The 22,028-nt window shown below is 37.7% G+C and overlaps 1 protein-coding gene across 3 annotated transcripts in view; it reads left to right on the forward strand.

Annotated features, from left to right (window-relative positions):
- Window positions 1–22,028, forward strand: part of LOC115259784 (SKI family transcriptional corepressor 2-like) — an 833,559-nt gene that overhangs the window by 751,072 nt on the left and 60,459 nt on the right. The window lies entirely within an intron of this gene.

Consider the following 22,028-nt stretch of genomic DNA (forward strand, 5'->3'; position numbering starts at 1 on the left):
TGTGAAAAATCATGCAGAAATTGGTGAAGCAATTCTTGCCAAATTTCGTTAAATAACACGGTCCGACAAAAAATCAACTTTTGTTCTGCCCAGCTCTAAATTTCACCTTTTCTGATTGCATCCGACTAGAAACTCATAAATCGGAAGTTTTGACCCTCCCCCTCCTGGGAGAGGGGAGGGGCGTTGATTTGAAATTTTAAAAAATCGAAAAAATCCGAGGTTTTTCGATCGCTTTTTCGGCCAAATGCACGATATCAAAGAAGGAAAAAGTTGACCACGGAGCTTTAGGAGTTGTGCAACTACCAACAAAATTTCACGAAGATCCGTCAAGTCATTCTCGAGAAACGGTGTTTTTACGTAATGATGTTTTAAAGATTTCTTATATTGCACGCAAAGAATCCAACTACTATATGGCACGATTTCTGATTTAACCATGCCGTATCAGGGTATCTTCGAGAAAGTTTTTCACTACAATAACGTGCTTCTTTTAACCTGTTGGTAGAAATGATCAATCCCCCAAAAAGTAAGATAGAAAATTTACTTTTTGAATTTTTCAAGATACAAGGTGTCTTCACAAGAGTTGTAGAAAATGCTATTCTGAATAACTTTATCGAAGACGCCAAATTCGTAACTCCGCTAGTTTTCAAGATATGTTACGTTTTTATTACCAGCGGCACCTTGAAAGTGTTTTTTTCCTCAATAACTTTTTTCACATAACATATCACTCAATACCAACTTTTAAAATTCTTATTTTGGATAGAAACCCTCCAACATGTAGAAAATGGTCTAAACCAAAAAACACCAACTTTTTGGTCGAACTTTGACGCCCTGTTTTAAATATCTTCAGTGGTTATAAAATTCCGTTCTCTGGTAAAACTACCTCTTCAATAAATTTAAATACACGCCCAGATTGAAAAAAAATTCAACTCTATCTATTTTTTATTTGCGTAATCGTTCTTTGCGGACGCATAAAAAAAACTCCTCGAAAAATGGCCTTTTTTTCATTTTTAGGAACTGCGTTAAAATGCGGAGGATTTTTTTTTTTTTGATGAATATAATTTTCCTATGCCATGAGCATTCTGGAGAAGAAAATATTTGCGCAAAAATAAAAGAAAAAAATGATTTTTTTCCCTCAGTTTTCACAATTTAAAATTTTAACCCTTTATAAGGCAGTGGAAACTATATTGCCACCTTATACACATATTTTTTTCTGTTCGTTGAGAAAATTTTTACAACTTCTGTTTTAATTGATGGACACATTAGGCCTTTGTGAACACTCATGACTTTTTTGAGCCATAACAAATATGAATGGGCTTTTTTAGACAAAATGTCTCTAAAAAAAACTGCCATTTTTGAGTACATAGAGGTTTATAAGCTCGAACTTCTGCTGTGGTGAGCGAATCGGATATCGAATGATGAGGAATTAAAGGCCTACGTTCCTTTTACTTGTGGACAACATTTCAACTTGATTGCTTCATTACTTTTAGAAACTAAGCCTTTTGAAAAAATGTATCATAATAAATGGACATGTACTAAAATTGCCATATCGTCGAAAATAATTGACCAATCGAGTTTGAATCCGCACACGTAACTCATAAATATTAGGGCAATAACCTATCAAAAAATCATCATGATTGATAAACGCGTCACAAAATAACAACATTTCAAACTTTGTTGACAAAATGTTAAAATTTAGACCATTTTTTTTTCATACAAAATCGACCATTGAATGTTTTGAAAATAAAATCGTTTTTGTTCATTACACCACTTGTACTTTATATTCCAATGAAGAACGAGTGGATTCCGTGCCTGGTTCTCTCGGCCTTATAAAGGGTTAAGGGGGTGTCCAAAATTTTAAAAACATGTGTGCAATCTTTAAGATAAAAGTCCAAGTTAAATGATTATTTTTTTAAAATCACAACTGTTACTCGTTATTTAAAAGATTTATATAGTATCTCCAAAAATAAAATTATGTTTATTTCGAATAGATTATTTTTAGTCTGGCCGAGCGTTACGGCCCATACAAAAATTTTAGGGTTTTCATACAAAAAAGCGTTACAGAGGGAGGACGAGGGGTCAACAAATGTCGATTTAAGCGTTACGTAATAAATGGATGCTGCCTAAATCGAGGTATACCTGTATAATAGACTGGGTCAACAAAGTCGATTTTTCAAAACAAAGCTTTTTCGATTCCTTTTACCGTCCAAAACAACTGTTCAAATTTTGGGAGCGATTAGTTGCTTCCCCGTATTTCGCATTGCGATTGAAATTTGTATGGAATTTATTTAGTATGGAAAACCGTGCTTTTTTGCATTTTTCTCATAAATTGTTTTTTTTTTTGTCTAAAACGATTTAACTAATGACGTTGAAGTATAGTCTAGGATATGCCGAGAAACTTTGCGGAAGACCGCAAAGTGATCGGAAGCTTGTGAAAAAAGTTATAACGTACAGAATGCCCGGTGGTGCTTAACATTTAACATGTACAGGAATAACATCAATAATAAAATCTCAATTTTTGACCTAAGTTACCAGGCGAATAACTTTTTTCACAAGCATCGGATCACTTTGCGGCCTTCGGCCTTCGGTTTATCGGCATATCCTAGGCTATACTCGTCATTAGTTACATAATATTAGACGAAAGAATTCAACTTATGAGTAAAATGCAAAAAAGTACGTTTTCCCATACTAACTTCCATACAAATTTCAATCGCAATGCGGAATACGGGGACGCAACCAATCGCTCCCAAATTCCGCACAGTTGTTTTAGACGCTAATATAGATTGAAATAGCTTTGTTCCGGGATGATGCGATCAAATTTATAGTTCCTCCATACAACGTTGACCCACTCTACTGTATAAGTTCATATTTTTACATTTAAAGTTGTTTCATAACACTGCAAGTGATTCTGCCTTAACGCGTTTAGGTGAATAGACAGACACAAGTTTTCATTGAGTATTCTACTCGCCTGCCTCCGCAGGCGACAATAAATCACATCTTCGTCGTACCTATGCTACTGCTCCACCGTGATGCAGTGATGATTTCGCAACTTTCGCTGCAGCTGCAGCAACAGCAGCAGCAGTCTTCCTACTTGGTGCCTCGGTAGTTAACATACAGCTACTGGTGGTGATTGACAAACAAGGAAGACACGGACAATCCCCAGAGGGCTGACTCTACGTACCCTTACGTACCTATCTACCTAGGTCGGTAGGTGCCAGTTGTTTACGTTTCAAGGTCCAACACACTCTTGTTGCTCATGGGGGAGTCATACATTTTGCGGTGCAGTTGATTCCTCCTTGGTTGCAATGGAGCTGCGCTGATGGTAAACAAGCCTCAGACTGACAGACAAGCCTTTGGTGTGATGTTATCTAATTAGCGTTGCTAGCTGCAGCAACCATAAGGTTGCTGCGAGATCGTAGGCTAGTGCGAAAAATTTGTTGAACTGGCAGTGATGGCATATGCTAATATATAGCACTTTCACAGTTACACTTCATGCCTTGAGAATTAGGATCGAACCCGTGGTTTGTTTGAAACCACATGTCGATCTAATCTCTACATTACCTGATTTGCTGTAGTAAAGATATTTCTTGCCATTCCGAAAGTGGTGAATGTAACAACCCAGAATCTCGAATATTGACTCTGGACAATGTTACATCAACCATTTTCAGATGGGCAACGAGTGAAAAACCTTCTCCAATAAATCTCACTCCGCACTAGAAGAGAGACTGCATCCACAGTTCAACAAATTCCTCGTCGACTGACAAAGCAGACAACCGCTACCGACCGTTGACAACGAATCGGCAACTGGCGGCACTAATCGTTCGTCACCCATCATTGTCATCATTATACACTGCAGGGGTTCTCAAACTTTTTCAGCTTGCGACCCACTTTTGGTTTTTAAAGAATTTGGCGACCCACCAGAGCGTATTTTCATAAAATACGTCATTTTTGTATATTTGGACTGACTTTAATAAATACATTTTTTCATTTCCATAGGCTTTGGATCAATTTACTATTGTACTCTTTCTGTTTTTTTTTTTTTTGAAAAAGTCAAAGTAAGATTAAGGTACCCAAGTGTCCAGTTTCGGTAAACTCTTAGTCTAAAGAATTTGAGACAAGTTTCCAAGTTTCCAATCAAGTCTGACTTCAAGCAGCACTTCAAAACAGGTTTTTGGTTTTCTCTCACATATTGCAGAAATAAACAAAACAAAATATATTTATACAGATTCTTTAAAGATGTAGTAGCAGTTTTGTACTTCTGCAGAACTTTAAAATCTACTACAAAATGACAAAATGAGACATCAAGTTGAATTTTCAGAATTATATTTCTGCTGGATGGTCAGACACACTTATTTTATTTACATTTGTATTGCAATCATTTTCAGTTGTTCTGATTTCTGCGAAAGTTCGGATTATCGATACTCATCAGAATTTTTCCGAAGTTAACCTTTACTTAAATTCGGTAAAGTTCAGGTTTCTTGTCGAAGTTTAGTAAGTTTTTGCTGGTTTTTGATAAATCTTTTTTTTTTATATTTTAACTGCTGAACTTGGTATGTAAATATTTAACTGACAATGCAAACTGCAAGCAACAAAAAATACTTTTGATTGAAAACTCATAGTTTCAGAATCGATTTCAGAACACAGACAATAGAGCCAATATTAAATGTACTCCAGACTAAGACTTATAATACAAAATTTTGAATAGCATTAAAGAGACACCGCACTTCTAAAAATACCTCTGGCGATTTTCCAAGGGAGTACAATTAAGATAATTAAGACATTTATTACAATATTGCCCAAGCCTTCGCGACCCACCAAAAATCAGCCCGCGACCCACTTTGAGAAACGCTGTATACACGGTTTACGCAGTTGCAAAATGCACGATGCATTGTTAACTATACGGTTCAAGCAATTGCGTTTCGTTTTTTTATTCCGCTTCTTTTGTGCGGGAGTTGCCTTTGAGTGGTGCATTCGTCGTTGACTCCGCGGGATGAAAACCCTGATGGTGACAGACTCTCGCTAAACAGCACTCCGAGAAATTTCCTCGCTTGTTGCGCTTCGATAAATTGGGACAGAAATCATGCAATGAATTGTATACAAATTTGTTTATACTTACAGAAATTGTTAAAGGTTGAGTAGGGTGGCCCAAACTTATATGAAAATCAAAACTTTCGAAAAATACCAAGTCTTACCTCCTGAATCGGTTGTTTTGGACTCCCAGAAGCTACGTTCAAAATTTGAGCAAAATTGGTTAACCTAAGGGCGTTCAATAAGCTTGAAGTTTGTATGGGAAAACGTGGCCAAATGTATGTAGAATTATCAAGTTTTCGATTTTTGTCGCTAGGTGGCACTGTAAGCGTTCAACAATTAAACCCTTTTAGTATTATTGTAGGTCACTATAAATGACCTCAAAGTGATACAACGCCAGTTAAAAAAGTGATACCCTAGGAAAAGTTATTATGGTTGTTTCTCCAGTACATGTAAAGGAATAATATCAATAATGAAATCTCAATACTTCGCTTCACTTTGCCTAGGGTATATCCTTTCTCACAGACGTCGGATCACTTTGTGATCTTTGACAAAGTTGTTTGATATATATAGTCACCTACAATAACACCACAGGATATTAACATTGAACTCTTACAGCACCACCAAGCAGCAACAATCGAGAATTTAAGATTTCTGCATTTGGCCACGTTTTCCAATACAAACTTCAAGCTTGTTGAGCACCCCCTTAGGCTTAATCGAATTTGCTCAAATTTTGAATGCAGATGCTGGGGGTCCAAAACCACCGATTCAGGAGGTAAGACTTAGCATTTTTCAATATTTTTGTTTTTCATATAAGTGTGGCCCACCCTATTGTTGAGTCTAACCTTTTATGGGTACCGTTACACGGGGTACCTTTGATAATGCGACAGGCATTATATATTTTATATATTGATGATTCCTTTAATCAGTTAAGAAAATGGCAAACGTGGATCAAAACTATTCATATGAAAGGTTATTTTAGAGTTATTTTCATATTAAAACCAAAATCATATTAAACTTTTGGGGTAAAAATGAAAATGGTCGATATTTTCGTCATTCGTCAACGCCTTTAAACAATCTGCTCTTACAAGTAGCAGGGACAGGAGTCCAGGGGTTTGTGCTCAGCATTAGCATGGTACTGGCAGTGGTACCCGGGTACCCTGTCGGCCACATAAGAGTTAAACAATTTCTCAACAAAATAGCCGCAGATATTTTCAATGAAACTTCTAAAGCAGTTTTTAAACAAATCTTTAAAATGCTGAGACAATTTCTTAAAGAATTGCCAAAGAAATTTTCTGAAAATAATGCAGAAATAATTTGGAAAAAAATTCTTAAGGGATTTCCAAAAAAATCCGAAGGAAATTTGCAGAGTAATTGCCGAAGGGATTTCCTTATAAATTTTCAAAGATATTCCTTAAGGAATTGCTACCCGGATTAAAAAGACACATACACCTTCTTCGGCTAGAAGCCGCACAGACTGAACATTACTAACATTAGACAACGGACAACACATATAACACCCGAAAAGTTTTCCCCGACTGGAGTGGGAATCGAACCCACACTCTGAGGCTTACGAGACATCTAAACGACTGACGTCGCTAACCGCTCGGCCACGAAGCCCACAAAAATAATTACTAAAAAAGGTCCAAATGAAATTTCCGAGAAATACTTCAGAATGTCAAATAAAAATTTTAAGAATACTTTCAACAATTCTCATAGAAATTCCTCCTAGAAATTCTACTGGAGTTTTCAATTAATCCTTTAGGTATTCTTCAGGAATTTTACTATTGATACCTTTAACACCAAACTGGATTTTCTTCACAAAACTTCTAAGAAATTTTTCCAACGATTCCATCAAGCATTAGCACAAAGCATGGCACAAAGCATGGCACAAATGTCCCAAATGGAGGATAACGTGCCTCTGGAGCCGGCCTTCTGAACTTCAAAAACTCTTTCTTGGGTATCTTTTTCGATTCGTCTATGAATTTTTTGCAAATTCCTTCAAGATTTTCTTCGAAAGCTGCGTTTCTGAAGGAATTTTGTCAGTAATATGTACACGGGTAAAATTCTGCTCCCAAAAATCATAAAAACGACTCATGATTTCATGAGCCTAGTACATTTTTGTTTTATAAAAATACACCATGATTTGTAATCATGGTAGTATGAGCCATTGTCTCGTAACGCTACCAATGCGTTACTTTTTTCCTGAAATCATAAAGCTAAATCAATTTTTTTGAGATTTTGAATCATGATTTCGGGTGCGCATCGCTTATGAATCTGACAGATTTTCTAGGACCATGAAGCTAAATCATGTTTTAGAGATTTTGAATCATGGTTTCGGGTGCGCGCTTATGAATCTGACAGATTTTCTAGGAGCATGAAGCTAAATCATGTTTTGGAGATTTTGAATCATGGTTTCGGGTGCGCATCGCTTATGGATCTGAGGACCATGAAGCTAAATCATGTTATTGAGATTTCGAATCGTGGTTTCGGGTGGATTAAAAAAAATGCCACCATTTCGGAGGTGGTTTAATGATGGCCCAAAAGCAAAATATGATCTATAGTAATCACTATGAAGAATATTCAATAGCATAGAAAGATGCGATTAGGATGGTGCTGGTGTCGTTTGACCGGAACAGGAACGAAGCCGTAACGGGATCGAACAGATCCGGGGCAAGGAATGACAGCCGCAGCCGGTTGAGCTGGAATGAGAATGATGGCGTACAATTGAATGTTACTTACACATTATTTTTTTTCAATCATTAGGAAGAAATTTCAACACGCTTTTTAACTCACGCGTCGCTAAACGGAGCCGATACAGGAATAGAATCGGACACTGCCGGGATGGTGCCTGCATCATTTTTTTTATGCGGTCGAAACTATGCAGTCGATATGGGGCTGGTGTCGTTTGACGGCGCCAGAACTGGAAACAAAGTCGGAACGGAATTGGACAAGGAATGGCAGCCACGTTTAAGCTAGAACAAGAACGATGGTGTGCAATCGAATTTAGAAATGAGTAAAAACAACGTAAGAAAACATTTGCGGCACATTTTACTTACCAGTTTCTTTGAGAGAATGGTTTCACGAAGAACACACTAGAACGCTAATAACACAAAAAGTGACATAACTATTGTATTTTAAACTATATTCCAATTAGAATAATAGCTTTTTTCATTTTTTCCACCAATCACCAACGATACCACACACTGAATGATCACGTTTTGACAGGTGTGCGAAGTGCGCGTAACGCTTGATAATTTTCATGAGTTCAAGCGCATAAAAATGGTTGCAACGAATCATGATATTAGTTGCTCAGATTATGAAATTATGATTCGTGATCATGATTTCATAAAATGACAAACCTTTATGCTTTATGATTTGTGAATCATAAAAACAGGATCAGATTTGTTTCCGTGTAAGGTATCGCGCTACTTGGGCGGTGGCTTCTATATTCGTCTGTTTTTCACTATAACTCAGTCAATTTTGAACCAATTGACTTGAAATGTTGTACACGGGTAGATACTATACCTATCTCACCACATTCCAAAAGTTGTGTCAATTGGTTCAAATTTGACTGAGTTATAGTGGAAAACAGACGAATATAGAAGCCACCGCCCAAGAGGCGCGATTCCCTATTTCCGAGAATTTAAAACAAAATGTTTACTTTAGGGCTATACCCTACATAATCCTTTTAACAATTTCCTAGAGGAATCTTTTAGGAATTCCTTAAGGATTTTTTTAATCTCTTCAAATATTATTTTTCTTTCAATCGGTTTTTCTGGATGTCCTTTCAAGGTTTTCTTACGAATTTGTTCAAGTATTTGTTCAAGTATTTGACTGACGGAAGGTTAAAAATTATTTTTTAAAGACATAAATTATGAATTTTTTCGTGGATTTCTGCAATGATACATCCCAGAATTCCATCAATGAGTGTTAGCTTTTTTAAAGAATATTGTCGGTTTTTTAACAGTTTATTTACGAATTGCATCAAATTATCCTTTAGGAAAACATTCATAGATTGCTTTACCGTTTTCTTTAAGAAATCTTTCTTGAAGAATAATTTGGCTTCAAGCCTTCAAGAATATTTTAAGTAGTTGATGTGAAGATGTCAATTAGTATTTCTCTAAGCACTGGTTTAAGAATGCTTACAGTGTTGTTTCCGAGGATGTATTCAAAACTACTTCAAGGTACTTCAAAAGATTCTTGCAACGGCTTCATCGAGTCTTTCTCGTTTTTGTTGTTCAGGAAGTCAATCAATAATATCTCTGAGGATTCGTCTAGAAGATCATCCAAATATTTTATAAGAAATTCCAGAAAAAAAAACTACTGCACATTTTTCTCCAATGATTCCTTTGGAACCAGATATTTTTCTAAGAAATAACATCGAAGTTTGGCCAGAGGAAGAGAAGTCCTTCACGAATTTCTTCAAACATTCCTCCATGGTTTCGTTTATGAAATCCTCCAAATATTTCGTTAATGATATTTCCATGCAAGTTAAGCATGTTTCCATAGGTTTTTCAAGGATTTCTCAATTATTCTCTCACTTAATTCTTTCAGAGATTTCTCCAAGATTTTTTCTTGGCGTTTACGCAAGCATTTATCACTTACCTTGGCGTTCTTTTAAAGATTCCTTAAGATCTTTTTCCAAGGATTCCTTCAAGCATTACTGCAACGCTTTTTTTCGAAAAGTTTTCTCAAAGATTCTTCAAAGAGTTCTCTTAGGTTTTACAAATACATTCATACTAAAATTCCTCCAGAATTTCCAAAAAACCATTTGATAATAAATTTCCTTCTGAAATTCTTTAATATCCATCTACTCTAGGAGTTTCTCTTCTAGAAATTTCCATCGCAATTTTTGATAAGATTCCTTCAAAATTCTTTCGAGAAATCCTTTGAAAACATCATTCTAAGTTTCCATCAAACATCTTGGTCAAGAAATTTTCCAGGATTTATTAATGATTCCTCCAGAAATTCCACCAAAAATTTTTCTGAGGATTCCTGATAGGGTCAACGTGTCCTTAGTAATCTTACGATTCCAATATTTTCCTATTCTAAAACAAAGCGATTGCGGCACCGATTAATTACGTAATTTTTGTTATCTCTCGTGCTTACTTCTAATAAAAATACAAAAATAATAAAAAAAACAAAAAACGCTTCATTTCTTTGTTTTGAGTAGGATGAAAATGGGAGCGTATATGCTTAATTAGCAAAGGAACAAATATCCTATCTTGTCAAATCAAATAATTTTATAAATAAGTTTCGGATTCCTCCTAAGACTGTTTTACCACTTTCTCCAAGAGCTCTTTAAGAATGTCTAAAAGCATCCTGTGATTAATACATTGTCAAGATTTTATATAGGGAATCCATTTGGAATTCTTCAGGAATCGTTTTAATCATTTCTACAGCAATTTTCCCAAGGATTCGTTGAATATTTCTTCAAAAACATCTCCTGAAAATTTATCCAAAGATCGAGGTATCGGTTTAAGAATTCCACCACGGTTTTTTTTCCAAAATTCTAAAGAAATTCTTTCACAGAGGTCTTTAGAATTTCTTTGAAAACTTCCGTCAGGGATTTTGCCAAAGAATTCTTTAGTAGTTAATCCAATCTCTTGCAATTTATCCAGAGATCAGTTCAGAATTTATTCAATTCTTAGAATTTCTTTAATTCATTTCATTCTCGAACTTATTTTCCCCCATTTATTCATGTTTTTTTTATAATTACTCCTGCAAGTTTTTTTCGAAGATGCTTACACAAAATTCTCCAAGAAATTCTATAGGAAGTCCTCGAGAGGATCCTTTGTTTTTGATAGGAATACTTTAGAAATTCCTCCAATAAGCCTTTCAAGAATTGACGAATTCATCCAATGAATTTTCAGAAACTCAAATAAAAAAAATAAGAATTCTGTCAAGAACTCGCACAGAAATTTCTCCAAGAAATTCTACTGGAATTCCTTCAAACATTTTCAGGAATTGCTTTGTGATTTATTTTTAAGAAATTGTTTGTGGTACATCTCTGGCAATCACCTTATTTTTTGGAAATACCTTATGTAATTCTTATGAGATTTTCTTCGGACGTTCCGTCCGGAATTCTTGGATTTTTTTATTCACAAGAGTGTATCACATAGAATTTCAAAAGTAATAAAAGACGGAATTTCGAAAATAATTATCAAAATAGTGGAATTACCAAAGGAATTTTCTGAGGAATGAACGAGGAAATTTTCAAAAATTGGCACTGAATTTTACAAACGAATTGACAATGGAATTTTCAAAGTACCGTCAACCGGGGTCAAATTGCTCAGCGGAGCGAAATTGATCATTCGAGTACTACATTGTAATTCCATACTAGGAACTTCTAAGCGTCGTTATGATACTCTTACCTCATCGAGTTCATAGTTGTCTAGAGATGAGTGTAGACCTATTTTTTTAGGAATTTGCAATGTGTTTCTCACTTAGCTTAAACCATTGCTACTAAACAACCGATTGCCACTAGGACTTCCCGTGAATTTTTTGTATTAACATTTTTGTGGAGGCTTGGTTGGGAAGTGATGTAGCTATTCTGAACATGAATAAGTTTAAAAAGTGCTCATTTTTTATAAAATAGCCGTTTATTGTGATAGAAATCCCTTATTAAAAAAATCCCTACCTTTGGGCGTTTAGGGGGCAAATAAAAAAAATGCATTTTAAGTGTCAAATTCACTAGTTATATGAGTTTTAACGCGCTATAATTCCCGTATGAATTGGCAAAGCAGTTTCCAGAAAAGTGTTGTAGCTATTCCCGAAGAAATTACCAAAGAATTTTTCAAACGATGTGTCAAAAAAAACAGCGGGAAGTTGCAAACGAAATTTTCGAAGAATTTTCCGTAGAAAAAAAAATCTGAATAAGTTCACAAAGTCATTGCTGAAGTATTGCAGAGAATTATTTTTTTATCTATATTAACGAGATTTCTAGCCCTAGGCTAGTTCATCTCGGGACCCACACTTTACTTCCCTTCCGAAGGAAGAACTCACATTTTGCGAGTTTGTCGGGAGTGGGGTTCGATCCCAGGTCCTCGGCGTGATAGTCAGGTATTCTAACCATCACACCAGGTCCGCTCCACCTAGAGAATTAATTAAAATTGGTATCAAATTGCCTAAAACAATTTCTCAAGAAAATAGCCGCAGAAATTTTCAAGAAAATAGCCGCAGAAAAAAATCTAGGCATTTCATAATTAACTTTACCAAAAATTCAAAAAAAGGGGAGTTCCTGAACAAATCTGTGTGTGTAAGTACACCTTAATCAATGCTTAGAAAAAAATCTGAAGCAATCCCAAAAAAAAGGTCTGAAGTATATCCTAGAGATTTTTTTGTAGAAGCCCTTGAAGTAACTGCTAGATAAATCGTAAAAGATATCCCCGAAGGCAAGGTAAATATTTACCTTGCCCGAAGGAACTCTTGCAGAAACCCTTCAAGGAATATATGAAAAAAATACCTAATGAAATCGTTTGTATACGTTGATTGCCCTGATTTTTCATACGAGAGCAAACATAATCGGCAAACTATTGTTATTACGGTTTTGACGTGACATGTGTTCAGATCTTGAATTCCATAAATGAAATAGCTGAATATTAGCTGCTACCTTAAGCTAATAGCTATGTTTGGTCCGGTGGTTAGGATATCAGGGACGTTTTCACAATGCTCATGAATTTTACTCCCATCTTCTCTTCTTCTTACTTGTGGCTCGACGTTCGCATTGGAACTTGGCCTGCCTCTCTTCAACTTAGTGTTCTTAGAGTACTTCCACAGTTATTAATTGAAGGGCTTTCTTTGCCTACCATTGCATGAATTCGACCATTGTGTGGCTAGTACAATGATACACTATGCCCAGGGAGTCGAGAAAAGTTTCCCTACTGGAACGGGAAGCCGTCTCCGGATTGGCGATCCATAGCCTTATCCACTAGGCTAACTAGGCTAACTTTCGCTACCGCTTTATTCAAACCAGTGTAAGAAAAGTTCCCCTGAATTCGGAAGGCCCCCTCGCTACGAAACTGAGTATGATCTCCTGGTTGAAGAGCGAAGTGCGGCTGATGCGAACAAGGAAGAGCGGTCCACCCAAACAGATAACTTCCTCTTTGTTGTGACAATGCCACGATGCAGCTCGCCGGAGCCGTAGCGGAGTGGTCAAAACGCCCTACGGCTCGAGCTGCATGGTCAAAACCTGCAGAGGAGACGTGGCCCAAGAAGCGTCCGGCAGAGACAGGCGAGGTAGATACACCAAGTGCGTCGATCCACCTGCGATAGGCCCGGCAGGCAAGCATATCACTACGATCAAGGTCATAAGTCGGGGGCGTGCAAAGGCCTCAACCGGAGCAAGCTCTGCAGGAAGTGTGGAGTAGAAGGTCATACCGCCAGGGAGTGCAATTCGTCACCAAAATGCCTGATTTGCACGGCGAACAAGGGTCACACGACTGGAGGGCCACGAGGAGGTCGAACTAGCAGACGATAACGCAGGTCACACAGCTAAACCTGAACCACTGAGAAGCCGCACAAAAGTTGCTCTGGCAGTCAGTCTCGGATTCAAGTACAGACATCGCACTACTATCGGACCCATAGCGCATCCCTCCCGATAACGGTGACTGGGTAGCGGATAAGGCTTGGCTACCGCGAGAGGCTATGCTCTACTCGAATCTATGGCTAGACTGAACGTGGATGTGGCGAACTTAGGCGACAAAAAAACCTACAGTAGGAACGGTGCAGAGTCCATCATTGACATGACCTGCTGGAGCCCGGGTCTAAACCTTAGCTCGGACTGGAGGGTCGACGACGGGTATACGCACAGTGACCGTGGCGATTCTATACAGGGTGGAACACGGAGGAAGACGGCCACAGCCGAAGGTCATCGACCGTCATCGGGTATGGTTGACCTCGCACTTCGATAAGCCGGCATTTGTAGAGCGATTTCTTATAAAGGGTAACACCAACGAGCTGTCCAGTGATGATCGAGTCGTAACCATAACCCGTGCATGTGACGCCTCAATGCCATGACGATCCCTACCCAGAAATGGGCACAAACGTAGAACTCCGCGCATCCTGGATAAGATCTAGAAGAAAGATGCAAAGAGATCGTACCGATAAGGGTACAATGGAGCGAAGTAAGGCTTACAGAGCGGCTAAACTGGCACTGAACAAAGATATTAAGGCGCGTAAGCGGCCGTCGCTAGAAAATCTCTGCCAGGCAGTCAATAGGACCCCTTGGGGTGATGCCTACAGAGCATGGCCATAACGAAGGGTGCGTCTGCACCCCAAAATGCTTCAGAGGATTGTGGAAACGCTGTTCCCATCCTCGACAAAAGACCATGGGCCCCCGTGCCCATAGCGAGGCCATAACGAGGTCGCCCCGGTGACGAACGACGAACTGATTGTAATAACGAATAACAGGAGTTCTGCGGTAGCGATATCAAGCCTGACAACATTGTTGAAAGGATGTGTACGGGGACAGACAAGTGGGATTCCGTTACTTCCACGCTTTCTCGAATCGTATTTGAACTACAGAGAAAATGGAGAGCCGAACAACAGCTAGTTGAGTTGGCTCCTTTCCCCATCAGGGAGCTTCAGTCCAACGGGTAGTCTAAAGTACTAGCCAGGACCCATGCTTTCAGGGGAGAGAGGACAATTCAAGGCGGTCGCTGATGGAACGCTTACTATTAGAGAGTACTCATGTACGGTCCCTCCCCCCTTCTCGAAGTAATCCCTAACAAGCGTACCGCGAAAGTATGAAAGAGAGAATCGGTTTTTAGTGGGTCGATCCCCATAAAACCCGAGGAACCACTTCTTGGGTATATGTTCAGCAGATTCTATAAAAAAGACGGTACTAATAAAACAACTAGGACAAACAGATATTTCTTGGTTTGGTTAGAGTTCAATGTATTTTTTTGTCAACTGCTAAGTGATATGATAAAAACACATCAATTCAGTCAGTAATTTACTAATTATGTACATTGAATCCATTAATACACTGTGAAACTGACCATATTATTCCCCTATACAATTCATTGCGAACGACAAGACAGAGACAAGATCCAGAAATTCGATTCTTCGGGTGAAGGTACTGTGATCCCACGAAGGAAAGTTTTCCACCAAGAAAAATGTGCTTTCACTTCTGTTTTGTTGTTCCGACGCAACCATGAACCATTTTTCTCCATTTGTTCCCGGTGGAAGTTAAGGCACAGTCCCTAACTGTGTGCAGTAGTGGTTAGTGAAAATTGAAATTTGTAGGTTGGTTGCTTGGGCGGACTGTGCTTCATTCCGTTCTGCCAGGCCGAAACTGAGGCAAGCTAATAAATTTGTGCATATTTTTAGCCAGCCTGAACGCTGACGACGATGGTATCCTTTGTTTCGGCGTTGGATGCTGGAATAATGTTGCACGTACTTGCAGGATTAACCGGAGATGGTTGTTGCTGTGTTTTCTGCTACGCATTTGCTATTCCACCACCAAGTAAGTCCGTCCGGTGGAATACTATTTACATAATGAACGAGAAACGTAATTAGGATAATTTTTGCTTCTTTGTTGGAGCTTTGTGCACTAGCACTACTGAGCTGAGGATGTCGCTTGGGAAAACGAAAGAAAACCTTGACTGGGATTCAGATGCGAAGACAAATGTATTTCTTGGGATTTTGACCTTTTGCACCAGCAGTTCATGTCAAATTCTAAATGGGAAGAGTGCGAAACTTAGGACCATGTAAGTTGTCATGGTCCTAAGTTTCGCAGTCGTTCCATTTCAGAAGTTCAATTGGACCATTTTATTCATAAACTTTTCACAGCATTTTAGACATGTTTTAACAAATAGTGAACATCCAAGTTTTCAAAAACAGAAGCATTATTTGCAGTTTCGATTGCAATCTGACCAGAGACCCATATCGGACAGTTATTTAAATAGTACCCTCGCTGGCAGTACACAGCATAAAAGAGGTGGTGTCTGTCACGTGGTGGCCATTTCTTAAACTCTAGTGAACAATTTATTAAAACTCCTTCAATATTTTGACTCCGGACAAGCTCAATTCAAATTGAAGGCTTCATATTTTGAGTTCCAATTTTCAAGAAGCAAAAATAGTCGCAGATTCGCGCTAAGCATCTACAAACGCGTCTCATCATGTGAGGCAACTGCTGAGACGTAAATTTTCTTGCTCCACCAGAAATTAGGTTTAATTAGCAAAATTTATTTAACCGGGTGTGTAAATATCAAACTACATACACCCAAGGGGAATACAAGTTTCGCACGAAGGCTACGAAGAAAACGATGATTTCAAGGATGAACCTTGAAACACTAACATCAGACACGCGCTTCCAGTAAGCGGTTGTTGTGATTTAAATGAAATCACACTTCGATGAAAACCATGACGGGGCGTCTTCCAGCGGGATTCGGATTATGGCCGGAATTAATGGCAAATGCCAAGTAATTTGTCTTCACGGGCGTGTTAATTGGTATTTTCTTGGAAGAGTTTTGTGATCATACTGGCGTCACAGCCGGAGTGAACTGATTAGGATTCCATGACACAAAGGTAACACGTTTACATTAGCACTGGTTGAGAGGATTGTACTATTTTTTTCCGAATAACTTCAACTCCTTTAAAAATTACAAGTTAATACTTAACGTGAGCAAATTGCAATTCATATTCGGGATTTCTTTGTGATAACGGCAGCAAATCATCACCCTTTCTTATTGAATGCACCATGAACTCAGCTAACCATAGTTATTTTTCGATGATTTGTGGTTTTGAAGGTTCGTGTAGTGTTCTTGAAACACTGTACATAAAAATTCGTATCACACAAGAACATTTGAGCTTAAGAGTAGTTTTAAGAGACTCTTGAAGCTATCTGCAGAAACATATTCCTGAATAAGATTAAGTACTCTCAGATGATAACAAATTGAAAATGTAAATAAACATTAGCATTTGCATCAAATACGTCGCACAAATTTATAGGTGGTGCAGACCCAACCTGCTGTTTTGAGGGTTGCCTGCTTCCCGTCGGCTGTTCGGGTCCGTATGAAGTTGATTATCAATGTTAACTTCTTTTCTCGATCAGCCTAGATAGCCGTGTAGTGTCGGTAGCGGTTATCACAATTGGCTAAGAATAAAACTACGGACTACCTGTTCCGGTGGTAGGAGTCCAGTAAACAGGTGACCCCTAATTCATGGTGTGATGCGGCTACAGTCGACTCTCTATGTGTCGATGTTCTACATCTTGATATCTCTCCCTATCTCGATGGTTTGATCGGTCCCTTCAATCCGCAAACATTTTTCCTCTCTACATGTCGATATCTCCTTATCTCGATATCTCTCTATCTCGATGCGATATCGTTTGTTTTTGTTCTACATTTTCTCTCTATATGTCAATGTGCCCATTTTTGCAGGTTCCTAGAAGGTTTTGCGAAGTGACATCTGTTTGTTGTCAGTTTTTCCTAGTAACGGAGATTTTTTCAATCTAGTGTGCATTACAAATTGGTTCTTCATTTCGATCTCTCCCTATCCCGATGGTCCTTTCAATATCGAGACCTGGAGAGTCGACTGTATATACTTACCGGGCCTAGGAATGAATGGTTAGGGGGTCTAATAAAACCCTAACCGCTTAACGGAGCCTATGGAGTACTAGGGTGCCCTCCACAGTATTTTGTCCTTACTGCGCTAACCGGAGCAATGGTACAGTTGACCTTGTGTTTCTCCGAGATAATCTGCTATCCTTCTTAAGCCTTAACTGCGAGGCTCAATAAGGGTGGGGTTATTAGTATGTTGTTTATTAGCTTTAATTATAACCTATATGACTCTTCGCACTATGCGTTCTTCACAGTGTCCTCTGTGTATCTTCGTCTCTGACGTTCTTCAATCGATACCGAAAACCATATCGAAAAACATTCATTTAAAAACAATTTTGTTTGGGTGTTTTCTTGGATTTCTAGAGTACTTTTGAACACGTACCTTTCGATTGTCCTATTTATCTTTCAATGATTTCCAATTGGATTTATCAAATGCTTAAAAACCAATATCTCTTCTCGGCATTACGTCAAGCAGCAATTAGGAAATTGAGTATTTGTGGATGCCCCCATGCGGGAGTCTTGTCACCACTTTTGAGGAATCTAGTAGCAGAAACGCATTTGATATAACTCTATGTGGTTTTCCTACTTCAGGATGTTCTGTTGTTCTGAGCCCGTTGTGGCAAGTAGCTATAGGCTTACTTTACGCTTTATGCGTTTTTTACAGTGCCTTTTCAGGGCGCTGTTTTAACCCGTTGTGGTACGCTTATGTGATTATGTTGACCCTATCCCTTACCTTCCCTTTCCCTATCCCATCCCTGATTCCTCCCTTCCCTCTCCCTCAGATAAATGATGAATAGGCTCGTATTTATGACGATGGCCCAAATTTACCAAATGGAGGAGAACGTGCCTCTGGAGCCGACCTACTGATATCTGATAGCATTAGCATCAAGTAAGTCGGCTAAATTTATAAGTGGTGCAGACCAGACCCAGACTGCTGTTTTGAGGGTTGCCTGCTTCCCGTCCGTTACCAATCTGTTACACAAGATTGATGCAATCCTCCAACAATAAAGAATAGTCCTGACAACGTCATTGCGATAGCTGGGGTTGCGAAAGGATGGGGTTAGTTGGATGCCAACTTAAGAAAATAACAGAGCTCTGCCTCCTTCATAGATATCAAAAGAAATTTGGAGTAAAGGCCACATGATACGTTTGGTCAACGTTCAGGCACCAAAGTTTTGAAATGATAAGCAGAAACAGAAGCTTATAGAAATCCCAAAAAGAGATCCATGAGAAATTTCAGAAATATTTTCTGAAACTGAAAAATTTCTGTGAAGTTCCCGGAGAAAAGGCACAGCAAGATGCTACTGAAGGAATTGTAGAAGTATCTGGCTGGAAAATCTCGGAGAGAACTTCATAACAATTCTCAGAAGATAGCTATTGGAGAAATCCCAGAAGAAATTTTCTCGGGAATCTCAGAAGGTGTTCCTGAAAAATTATCTCGGGAGTAAAATAAGGAAAAATGTCAAAAGGAGCTGAATTCCAGAAGAACATTCTTAAGATGTTTGAATTATGCAATCTTTTTTTTTTTAATTCTAGCAATGTGAAGCTTAACTTTCTAAAAAAATAAAAAAAATAAAGACGCAAATGCACATAGCAAAATTTTAGAAATAATGGAGCTTAATGGTAATTAAAAAAAATGCTTTGCTATTTAAGAAATGTGTATTTTGAAAATTTTGAAAAAAAATATTGGTGGAAAATATTGACCATATTTATATTTTTATTTGGCAGAATCTCTTTATAAACTACATTGGTTTTTGATTTATTTTCTTAAAAATCATAAAATAACATGTCTGAAAAAAATAAACAAAAAACTGTTGTAATAATTATCTCAAAAATGTCTAAATTTCTTCAAATATTTTGATTCAACTTCAGAAAATTTACAAGAAATGTGTTCCAAAATCCTTTCATTTCCTTTTATAGAAATATCCCCATTTAAAATTGTTTCGTGAATTTATTGAAACAATTTCTTTTTTTTTTAAGAAATTGCTCTCAGAACAACAGATCTTGTGATATTTCTCAAATTTTTTTTTTCAATTTTTTTTTTATTTCTACTAAAAATTTCTCTAAAAATTATTCCAAAAGTCTTTTTCCTGCCTAGAAAGTGTTCCAGTCTGTGATTTAAACAGTACACAATCACTTTCAAAATGATTTAAATCATGTATGATAATTTCGATTAAAGTTTACTAAAATTGCTTTTCAGAAACCATGCACAACCAAGAAAAATGACAAATAACGATACCTGAGTTTTCAGGTTATGTAAAAATGTTGCAAACTAGTGTTATTGAATAACCGAAAAAGGTCGTTTTTGGAAATTTGATGCACATTTCGTCTGGGATTTTTTTAAGTGCTCTTTTGCTATTTTTTTTTTTCAAGTGTTTCTTATGCTGTTTCTGTTGGAGTTCCCTCTGAGATTTTTGCAGGAATTCTTCAGAGATACTTCTGCAGCTTCTTATTCGAGAATTTTTAGCCTCTTCAAGAGGTGTTTTCTGATATTTATTCTAAAGTTACTTCTTGAATATTTGAAAGAACTTCTGTATGAATTCTAGAATCATTTTTGAAAGAATTCCGGAAAGAAATTCTAGAAACAAACAGAAAGAATCCTCAAAAAGGTCCAGGAGAATTTCCAGATAGAAATGCTTTAGAACTTTAGGATTTTGAGGAGGAATTGTTGATGAAGTTTTGATCTGCTTTACATCCTTGGAATCGCAGAAGAAATTTCTTGGTTGATTAAGAATCTTTCCTGGGGGTCCTTCTGGAATTTAGTAGTTTTTTGTGAAACTTTTCGCATATTTCTTCAAATATTAATACTGGGATTCCTCAAGGTTTTCTCCCAGGTACATCTCCAGGATTTCCTTGTACTACTCCTTCTAGATTCGCGGGAACTTGTACATCTGAGATTCTATTGATGTGAATTCGTTCCATTTTACTTTAGCGAGCTTCCTCACCTGTTCACTAACATCCATCAAGAAGTTCCTTTTGAGATTTTTCCTAGAAGTGTGAAAAATTGGCAATATTTTGAAATGTAATAATAAAAAATAAATAAAAAAAATGCTCCTGAAGATCTTTCTTGGTCAGAAGTGTTTTCTGTTACTTCTCAAGAAGTTTCTTTTGGAATTTCAGAAGAATCTACAGGAAAATACACAAAGGATCAACTGGTGGAATCTCATTATCATAAGAGCCATCTAGCGGAATTCTATAAAAATAATTTGAAGAAATCTCATTTAAAATCTCAGCAGAAAATTTAAGAGAATTTCAAGAACAAAATCCAATGGATACCCCAGAAATGAACTCTGAGAAATCTCAGAAAGATCTTTTGAAACTGGAATTCTTTGAGAAATTCCGAAAGAAACATCCTTAGGAAGCTCAGTTCCTGAAAAAATAAATCTCAGAAACAAGATCAGAGATAATGTCTATAGAAGTGGAAGCAATTGCAGTGGAAGCTCCACACCCTCAGGAAGTCGTCCATGATTAAAGTTTTGATAGAGCGTAGACCCTCATAATCAGAAAATCTCTGGGCATCAAGCAGAAATCATAAAAAAATCCAAAGTTGTCTATTGAAAGAAATCATAAATACATATCAACTAAATAAAAGTAGAAGGGATTGATTGGACTGGATTATATAATCAACAACTTGGAAAATAACTGCCAAACTAGAGATAAAAATGTAAACGCTTGAGTGCAAGGCGTGAACCTCAAAGACGAATTCGAGAAACAGATCAAAACGTTACGCCTAGGTGGAAACGAAAACTTGAAAACAAGAATGATGAAGATGAACAGAGCTGTTAGTCGTCAAAAAGAAGACATATTGGACACAGTGGTGATGAGGAGAGCGCTTGCCAAATGGACCAATTTGGAGATCTTATAAATTCGAACTGAAGCCGCAGAAATCATCAAAGTACTAGTTCATTTCAAAACAGCAAAGCTCCGTAGTGGTCTTCACGCAATAGAATTTACGCATAGTTCTAAACGTTCCTCCAGAGCATCTTCAAAGATTTTTCTCGAAATTCTTTCAGTAACTACAACACGGATTATTCCTGGGGATCCTTCGTAATTGGTACGAGAATTCATCCGTGGATTATTCCCAGGATTGTTCCAGGATATGCTTTTGGAGTTTTTTCAGAGTTTCTGCAGTGTTTTCTCTCAGGATTATTCCAGGAAATCCTTCAGGATTTATCCCGATTCCCGAGTTTCCTTCCGGACTAATTCCAAGGTCTCCCGGGATTCCCCCCAGAATTCTTCCTAAGATACCCTTCGGAGGTCTTAGAGGGACTGCTCACGTGATTGCTTCCGGGATTTCTCCATCCAAGTTGCACACAACTCACATTTGAGTACACAGGTGTCATTTATCGGGCGTTTACACTCAAAGATCATCTATTTGACTGTCTAACAGACGTTCTGCACAATCAGGGGGCCCAATCCACCTTATGCACTTAC

Source organism: Aedes albopictus, chromosome 1 (assembly GCF_035046485.1).
Source record: "Aedes albopictus strain Foshan chromosome 1, AalbF5, whole genome shotgun sequence".
Lineage (NCBI taxonomy): Eukaryota > Metazoa > Arthropoda > Insecta > Diptera > Culicidae > Aedes > Aedes albopictus.